Source organism: Zootermopsis nevadensis, unplaced genomic scaffold (assembly GCF_977971745.1).
Source record: "Zootermopsis nevadensis isolate Lab colony 2312 unplaced genomic scaffold, Znev_1.0 Znev_ptg000259c, whole genome shotgun sequence".
NCBI classification, from domain to species: Eukaryota; Metazoa; Arthropoda; class Insecta; order Blattodea; family Termopsidae; genus Zootermopsis; species Zootermopsis nevadensis.
Genome location: NW_028259386.1, coordinates 25,001 through 35,000, shown reverse-complemented (window position 1 = coordinate 35,000; position 10,000 = coordinate 25,001).

The following is a 10,000-nucleotide window of genomic DNA, read 5'->3' as shown; positions in this document are numbered from 1 at the left end:
GGCGCCGTGGTGGCAGGCGAGCATCGAACCGAGGACTGAGTCCTCGAGGCTGGCCGGAGAACACAGGAGCGTCGTCATCGTCCTCGCGGCGGCGGCGTAGGGCGCCGTGGTGGCCCGCGGCATCTCAGGTGGGCCTAAAACAATTAAGCTAGGTTCGAACCCAGGACGGAGTCCGGACCGAGTCCCCGCGATTAAGAACGCGGTCCCCCGCCCGCCCGCCCGCCCACACACGCCAGATCTCCGTCCTGCCCCCACCCCCACCCCCGTCCTGACACTACGACCCCGGGTCAAGTGCGGCGTGTCCCGAACCGGCAGGAGGCCTCATACTTGCCGATTGCCGGTTCGGCCGCGCACTCGGACCTGCTCCCAAAGTCCTCCCCATAGTAGGTCTGGACCCCCCTTATCTCAGCATTTGTCTTGCGCGGGCGGAAGGCGATTTTCTCCCCGACGAGAGGCTTGCCGGCCGCCAAGGCCCGGGACGTCTGCGGCAAAAGTCCGACGGCGCGTGGTAGCTCAGAAGGCTGTTTCGGTGAAAGAGTCCTGCGGTAATGGCGCCTTCTTAATAATAGTAACTTGAATAAAAATAACATAAGACAACACGAATAACGGGAGTAGAAGAAGAAGAATTAGGGAGGAAGAAAGCGTAATATAGTGAAGTAGATGGTTTTGTATTCTTATGAGTTGTTTGATTTTGAGTGAGTGAGTGGGATGTGTTGTTTTGGTTGCGTCCTATGTTTTTCTTTTATGGTTCTGTTGTGTCTTATTCTTTTTGTTGTGCCCTCTAATTATTCTTTTTCTGTCTCACTGTGTTGATGTATCGCATTGTTTTGTTGTGTCTTATGTTCTTGTACCTTATTGTAGGTCACTGCCACCGGGGATAAAATCATTTGCAGTCAATAACAAATAATAAAAATAATAATATGGTTAAGTATTTGTAAATCATTAAAATTGGGCTTGCGGTGCCCCGTCTCGAAAGAAATCATCGTATAGCCGTTAACGCATTAAAAGTAAGTCATGTAAGAGACTACGCCTGTGTTTGATGGGTTGTATTGGGACGGTCGCTTCCTGAGGCCAATTCAGACGGCGAGTATAGTTACGGGGCTGCTTCGAAGCACGAGACCGTGCCGTGATAGCGCCTTCCTAAGAATAAGAAATAGAACGAATATAACTTCAGCGGCTAAGTCCGAAATATTCCAAAATGCAGTAAAATATTCTTAATTGAAAAAAAATGGGCTTGCTGTGCACAATAATGCCGTTAATTGTCTAAAAATAAATTTCCGAAATTTAACTCAAAAGTCATGGCTCTGCGGCTATGTCCCGTGGTGCTTGGAACTTGAAATCAGTTCTGCGGCTATGTCCGACCGTGCGTGTTAGTTGAGTCGCTTCAGCGGCTAAGTCCGAAAATTTCCAAAATGCAGAAAAATATACATAATTGAAGAAAGTTGGCCTTGCTGTGCTTAATAATATCGTTAATAGATTAAAAATAAATTTCCGCTGTGTTAGGTGGGCCTTACTTGGACGGTACGAATTCTGCGGCTATGTCCCGTGGTGCGTGGTACTTGAAACCAGTTCTGCGGCTATGTCCGACCGTGCGTGTTAGTTGAGTCGCTTCAGCGGCTAAGTCCAAAAAATTTCCAAAATGCAGAAAAATACACATAATTGAAGAAAATTGGGCTTGCTGTGCTTAATAATATCGTTAATAGATTAAAAATAAATTTCCGCTGTGTTAGCTGGGCCTTACTTGGACGGTACGAATTCTGCGGCTATGTCCGACCGTGCGTGTTAGTTGAGTCGCTTCAGCGGCTAAGTCAAAAAATTTCCAAAATGCAGAAAAATACACATAATTGAAGAAAATTGGGCTTGCTGTGCATAGTAATGCCGTTAATTGACTAAAAATAAATTTCCGCTGTGTTAGGTGGGCCTTACTTGGACGGTACGAATTCTGCGGCTATGTCCCGTGGTGCGTGGTACTTGAAACCAGTTCTGCGGCTATGAACCACCGTGCGTGTTACTTGAGTCGCTTCAGCGGCTAAGTCCGAAAATTTCCAAAATGCAGAAAAATATACATAATTGAAGAAAGTTGGCCTTGCTGTGCTTAATAATATCGTTAATAGATTAAAAATAAATTTCCGCTGTGTTAGCTGGGCCTTACTTGGACGGTACGAATTCTGCGGCTATGTCCCGTGGTGCGTGGTACTTGAAACCAGTTCTGCGGCTATGTCCGACCGTGCGTGTTAGTTGAGTCGCTTCAGCGGCTAAGTCCGAAAATTTCCAAAATGCAGAAAAATATTCATAATTGAAGAAAGTTGGCCTTGCTGTGCATAGTAATGCCGTTAATTGACTAAAAATAAATTTCCGCTGTGTTAGCTGGGCCTTACTTGGACGGTACGAATTCTGCGGCTATGTCCCGTGGTGCGTGGTACTTGAAACCAGTTCTGCGGCTATGTCCGACCGTGCGTGTTAGTTGAGTCGCTTCAGCGGCTAAGTCCAAAAAATTTCCAAAATGCAGAAAAATACACATAATTGAAGAAAATTGGGCTTGCTGTGCATAGTAATGCCGTTAATTGACTAAAAATAAATTTCCGCTGTGTTAGGTGGGCCTTACTTGGACGGTACGAATTCTGCGGCTATGTCCCGTGGTGCGTGGTACTTGAAACCAGTTCTGCGGCTATGTCCCACCGTGCGTGTTACTTGAGTCGCTTCAGCGGCTAAGTCCGAAAATTTCCAAAATGCAGAAAAATATACATAATTGAAGAAAGTTGGCCTTGCTGTGCTTAATAATATCGTTAATAGATTAAAAATAAATTTCCGCTGTGTTAGGTGGGCCTTACTTGGACGGTACGAATTCTGCGGCTATGTCCCGTGGTGCGTGGTACTTGAAACCAGTTCTGCGGCTATGTCCGACCGTGCGTGTTAGTTGAGTCGCTTCAGCGGCTAAGTCCAAAAAATTTCCAAAATGCAGAAAAATACACATAATTGAAGAAAATTGGGCTTGCTGTGCTTAATAATATCGTTAATAGATTAAAAATAAATTTCCGCTGTGTTAGCTGGGCCTTACTTGGACGGTACGAATTCTGCGGCTATGTCCCGTGGTGCGTGGTACTTGAAACCAGTTCTGCGGCTATGTCCGACCGTGCGTGTTAGTTGAGTCGCTTCAGCGGCTAAGTCCGAAAATTTCCAAAATGCAGAAAAATATTCATAATTGAAGAAAGTTGGCCTTGCTGTGCATAGTAATGCCGTTAATTGACTAAAAATAAATTTCCGCTGTGTTAGGTGGGCCTTACTTGGACGGGACGAATTCTGCGGCTATGTCCCGTGGTGCGTGGTACTTGAAATCAGTTCTGCGGCTATGTCCGACCGTGCGTGTTAGTTGAGTCGCTTCAGCGGCTAAGTCCAAAAAATTAACAAAATGCAGAAAAATATACATAATTGAAGAAAGTTGGCCTTGCTGTGCTTAATAATATCGTTAATAGATTAAAAATAAATTTCCGCTGTGTTAGGTGGGCCTTACTTGGACGGTACGAATTCTGCGGCTATGTCCCGTGGTGCGTGGTACTTGAAACCAGTTCTGCGGCTATGTCCGACCGTGCGTGTTAGTTGAGTCGCTTCAGCGGCTAAGTCCAAAAAATTTCCAAAATGCAGAAAAATACACATAATTGAAGAAAATTGGGCTTGCTGTGCTTAATAATATCGTTAATAGATTAAAAATAAATTTCCGCTGTGTTAGCTGGGCCTTACTTGGACGGTACGAATTCTGCGGCTATGTCCCGTGGTGCGTGGTACTTGAAACCAGTTCTGCGGCTATGTCCGACCGTGCGTGTTAGTTGAGTCGCTTCAGCGGCTAAGTCCAAAAAATTTCCAAAATGCAGAAAAATACACATAATTGAAGAAAATTGGGCTTGCTGTGCTTAATAATATCGTTAATAGATTAAAAATAAATTTCCGCTGTGTTAGCTGGGCCTTACTTGGACGGTACGAATTCTGCGGCTATGTCCCGTGGTGCGTGGTACTTGAAACCAGTTCTGCGGCTATGTCCGACCGTGCGTGTTAGTTGAGTCGCTTCAGCGGCTAAGTCCGAAAATTTCCAAAATGCAGAAAAATACACATAATTGAAGAAAATTGGGCTTGCTGTGCTTAATAAAATCGTTAATAGATTAAAAATAAATTACCGCTGTGTTAGCTGGGCCTTACTTGGACGGTACGAATTCTGCGGCTATGTCCCGTGGTGCGTGGTACTTGAAATCAGTTCTGCGGCTATGTCCGACCGTGCGTGTTAGTTGAGTCGCTTCAGCGGCTAAGTCCAAAAAATTTCCAAAATGCAGAAAAATACACATAATTGAAGAAAATTGGGCTTGCTGTGCTTAATAATATCGTTAATAGATTAAAAATAAATTTCCGCTGTGTTAGGTGGGCCTTACTTGGACGGTACGAATTCTGCGGCTATGTCCCGTGGTGCGTGGTACTTGAAACCAGTTCTGCGGCTATGTCCGACCGTGCGTGTTAGTTGAGTCGCTTCAGCGGCTAAGTCCAAAAAATTTCCAAAATGCAGAAAAATACACATAATTGAAGAAAATTGGGCTTGCTGTGCTTAATAATATCGTTAATAGATTAAAAATAAATTTCCGCTGTGTTAGCTGGGCCTTACTTGGACGGTACGAATTCTGCGGCTATGTCCCGTGGTGCGTGGTACTTGAAACCAGTTCTGCGGCTATGTCCGACCGTGCGTGTTAGTTGAGTCGCTTCAGCGGCTAAGTCCGAAAATTTCCAAAATGCAGAAAAATATTCATAATTGAAGAAAGTTGGCCTTGCTGTGCATAGTAATGCCGTTAATTGACTATAAATAAATTTCCGCTGTGTTAGGTGGGCCTTACTTGGACGGTACGAATTCTGCGGCTATGTCCCGTGGTGCGTGGTACTTGAAACCAGTTCTGCGGCTATGTCCGACCGTGCGTGTTAGTTGAGTCGCTTCAGCGGCTAAGTCCAAAAAATTTCCAAAATGCAGAAAAATACACATAATTGAAGAAAATTGGGCTTGCTGTGCTTAATAATATCGTTAATAGATTAAAAATAAATTTCCGCTGTGTTAGGTGGGCCTTACTTGGACGGTACGAATTCTGCGGCTATGTCCCGTGGTGCGTGGTACTTGAAACCAGTTCTGCGGCTATGTCCGACCGTGCGTGTTAGTTGAGTCGCTTCAGCGGCTAAGTCCAAAAAATTTCCAAAATGCAGAAAAATATACATAATTGAAGAAAGTTGGCCTTGCTGTGCTTAATAATATCGTTAATAGAATAAAAATAAATTTCCGCTGTGTTAGGTGGGCCTTACTTGGACGGTACGAATTCTGCGGCTATGTCCCGTGGTGCGTGGTACTTGAAACCAGTTCTGCGGCTATGTCCGACCGTGCGTGTTAGTTGAGTCGCTTCAGCGGCTAAGTCCAAAAAATTTCCAAAATGCAGAAAAATACACATAATTCAAGAAAATTGGGCTTGCTGTGCTTAATAATATCGTTAATAGATTAAAAATAAATTTCCGCTGTGTTAGCTGGGCCTTACTTGGACGGTACGAATTCTGCGGCTATGTCCCGTGGTGCGTGGTACTTGAAACCAGTTCTGCGGCTATGTCCGACCGTGCGTGTTAGTTGAGTCGCTTCAGCGGCTAAGTCCGAAAATTTCCAAAATGCAGAAAAATATACATAATTGAAGAAAGTTGGCCTTGCTGTGCTTAATAATATCGTTAATAGAATAAAAATAAATTTCCGCTGTGTTAGGTGGGCCTTACTTGGACGGTACGAATTCTGCGGCTATGTCCCGTGGTGCGTGGTACTTGAAACCAGTTCTGCGGCTATGTCCCACCGTGCGTGTTACTTGAGTCGCTTCAGCGGCTAAGTCCGAAAATTTCCAAAATGCAGAAAAATATTCATAATTGAAGAAAGTTGGCCTTGCTGTGCATAGTAATGCCGTTAATTGACTAAAAATAAATTTCCGCTGTGTTAGCTGGGCCTTACTTGGACGGTACGAATTCTGCGGCTATGTCCCGTGGTGCGTGGTACTTGAAACCAGTTCTGCGGCTATGTCCGACCGTGCGTGTTAGTTGAGTCGCTTCAGCGGCTAAGTCCAAAAAATTTCCAAAATGCAGAAAAATACACATAATTGAAGAAAATTGGGCTTGCTGTGCTTAATAATATCGTTAATAGATTAAAAATAAATTTCCGCTGTGTTAGCTGGGCCTTACTTGGACGGTACGAATTCTGCGGCTATGTCCCGTGGTGCGTGGTACTTGAAATCAGTTCTGCGGCTATGTCCCACCGTGCGTGTTACTTGAGTCGCTTCAGCGGCTAAGTCCGAAAATTTCCAAAATGCAGAAAAATATACATAATTGAAGAAAGTTGGCCTTGCTGTGCTTAATAATATCGTTAATAGATTAAAAATAAATTTCCGCTGTGTTAGGTGGGCCTTAATTGGACGGTACGAATTCTGCGGCTATGTCCCGTGGTGCGTGGTACTTGAAACCAGTTCTGCGGCTATGTCCGACCGTGCGTGTTAGTTGAGTCGCTTCAGCGGCTAAGTCCGAAAATTTCCAAAATGCAGAAAAATATTCATAATTGAAGAAAGTTGGCCTTGCTGTGCATAGTAATGCCGTTAATTGACTAAAAATAAATTTCCGCTGTGTTAGGTGGGCCTTACTTGGACGGGACGAATTCTGCGGCTATGTCCCGTGGTGCGTGGTACTTGAAATCAGTTCTGCGGCTATGTCCGACCGTGCGTGTTAGTTGAGTCGCTTCAGCGGCTAAGTCCAAAAAATTTCCAAAATGCAGAAAAATACACATAATTGAAGAAAATTGGGCTTGCTGTGCTTAATAAAATCGTTAATAGATTAAAAATAAATTACCGCTGTGTTAGGTGGGCCTTACTTGGACGGTACGAATTCTGCGGCTATGTCCCGTGGTGCGTGGTACTTGAAATCAGTTCTGCGGCTATGTCCCACCGTGCGTGTTACTTGAGTCGCTTCAGCGGCTAAGTCCGAAAATTTCCAAAATGCAGAAAAATATACATAATTGAAGAAAGTTGGCCTTGCTGTGCTTAATAATATCGTTAATAGATTAAAAATAAATTTCCGCTGTGTTAGGTGGGCCTTACTTGGACGGTACGAATTCTGCGGCTATGTCCCGTGGTGCGTGGTACTTGAAACCAGTTCTGCGGCTATGTCCGACCGTGCGTGTTAGTTGAGTCGCTTCAGCGGCTAAGTCCGAAAATTTCCAAAATGCAGAAAAATATTCATAATTGAAGAAAGTTGGCCTTGCTGTGCATAGTAATGCCGTTAATTGACTAAAAATAAATTTCCGCTGTGTTAGCTGGGCCTTACTTGGACGGTACGAATTCTGCGGCTATGTCCCGTGGTGCGTGGTACATGAAACCAGTTCTGCGGCTATGTCCCACCGTGCGTGTTACTTGAGTCGCTTCAGCGGCTAAGTCCGAAAATTTCTAAAGTGCAGAAAAATATTAAATAAAGCGGTTATATAAGTAAGTATGTGTATGTATTCTAACATATACAAAATTTAGTATGATCGGAAATGATTAAGGAAGAGAAAAACTTAATTAAAATTTCTGGCGGCAGCCGAGGGGCCATCCGCCGGTGTCCGCGGCTCTGCCTCTTCCGTGACTGACGAATGCTGAGATAAGGGGGGTCCAGACTATAGTATATGAGCTTGGCGAGCGAGGCTCTCCTCGAGCAGGGGGAAGTCTGAGATTGGACTACCGGCCGCCGGGGACCCTGTCGCCGGCAGGCCATTCGCGCTTCCGCCCCGCGTTGGCTGAGGCAGTTTAGGGCAAGAGTGGCACAAGTGCACCGACCGCCGTTTCCTTTGGGGTCGGCGCCCGTCACCCCGCTCAGTGGCCGGCGAAGACCGGCCGAGTCTCGGGTTCGAGTCGGCACAGGACACTGAGTGCAAGAGTGACACAAGTAACGGCGTTCACGGGCGGCCTCTGGGAGATTGCCCTCAGTACCACCGGGCAACGCGGGGGACTGCAGGCCTCGACCCGCGCCGCTCGATCCCCGTTTAGGGCAAGAGTGGCACAAGTGCACCGACCGCCGTGTCCTTTGGGGTCGGCGCCCGTCACCCCGCTCAGTGGCCGGCGAAGACTGGTCGAGTCTCGGGTTCGAGTCGGCACTCGAGCCTGAGTGCAAGAGTGGCACAAGTGATGGTCTTCACGGGCGGCCTCTGGGAAGCTGCCCCTAGTACCAGCGGACAACAGCGAGGGACTGCAGGCCTCGGCCCGCGCTACTTGCGACCGTTTAGGGCAAGAGGGGCACAAGTGTATCGACCGCCGTGTAATTTGTGGTCAACCCGCGCTGTTGCCTGCGAAGACCGGCCGAGTCTCGGGTTCGAGTCGGCACAGGGCACTGAGTGCAAGAGTGACACAAGTAACGGCCTTCACGGGCGGCCTCTGGGAGATTGCCCTCAGTACCACCGGGCAACGCGGGGGACTGCAGGCCTCGTCCCGCGCCGCTCGATCCCCGTTTAGGGCAAGAGTGGCACATGTGCACCGATCGCCGTCTTCAACGGGGTCGGCGCCCGTCAACCCGCGCAGTGGCCGGCGGAGGCTCCGGTTCGAGTCGGCACTCGATTCCGAGTGCAAGAGTGGCACACGTGACGGCCTTCACGGGCGGCCTCTGGGAAGCTGCACTTAGTACCAGCGGACAACCGCGGGGGAATGCTTTCCTCGGCCCGGTGTACTTGCAACCGTTTAGTGCAAGTGGGGCACAAATGCACCGACCGCCGTGTCCATCGGGGTTGGCGCACGTCAACACGCGCGGTGTCCGGCGGAGGCTCGGGCTCGAGTCGGCCCTCGACTACGAGTGCAAGAGTGGCACATGTGACGGCCTTTACAGGTGGCTTCTGTGAGCCGGCCCTTAGTACCAGCGTGCATCCGCGGGAGACTGAAGACCTCTCCCCGCGCTGCTCGAACCCCGTTTAGGGCAAGAGGGGCACATGTGCACCGATCGCCGTCTTCATCGGGGACGGCGCCCGTCAACCCACGCAGTGGCCGGCGGAGGCTCCGGTTCGAGTCGGCACTCGATTCCGAGTGCAAGAGCGGCACACGTGACGGCCTTCACGGGCGGCCTCTGGGAAGCTGCACTTAGAACCAGCGCGCATCCGCCGGGGGACTGCTGGCCTCGGCCCGCTCTACTTGCAACCGTTTAGGGCAAGTGGAGCACAAGTGCACCGACCGCCGTGTCCATCGGGGTTGGCGCACGTCATCACGCGCGGTGTCCGGCGGAGACTCGGGCTCGAGTCGGCACTCATCTACGAGTGCAAGAGTGGCACATGTGAAGGCCTTAACGGGCGGCCTCTGGGAAGCTGCACTTAGAACGAGCGCGCATCCGCCGGGGACTGAATTCCTCTCCCCGCGCTGCTCGAACCCCGTTTAGGGCATGGGGGGCACATGTGCACCGATCGCCGTCTTCATCGGGGTCGGCGCCCGTCAACCCACGCAGTGGCCGGCGGAGGCTCCGGTTCGAGTCGGCACTCGATTCCGAGTGCAAGAGTGGCACAAGTGATGGCCTTCACGGGCGGCCTCTCGGAAGCTGCACTTAGAACGAGCGCGCATCCGCCGGGGACTGAATTCCTCTCCCCGCGCTGCTCGAACCCCGTTTAGGGCAAGAGGGGCACAAGTGTACAGAAGTCCGTCTCCTGGGGAATCGCGTGCTCGGCTGCCCTCAATGGACAGGCAGAAGCAGGGGTCTGCTCGTAGGTGACTCGGCACTCGAGTGCAAGATTGGCGCAAGTGACGACTTCTCGTGCGGTCACGGTGAGGCTGCCGGCGGTGTCTCTGGCTTCTGCCGCATATATATTCCCGTTCGTGCCCTCCACGTCTTCAGATTTCAAAGTCCCATCCGTGCGTGTTAGGTAGGCCGATTTTAGGGGACCTGCCGCTCGCATTCGGCCGGGTCGCGCTCTCTGAGGCTCAGACGTTACGAGTCTCCCCTGAAAACGCCGCGC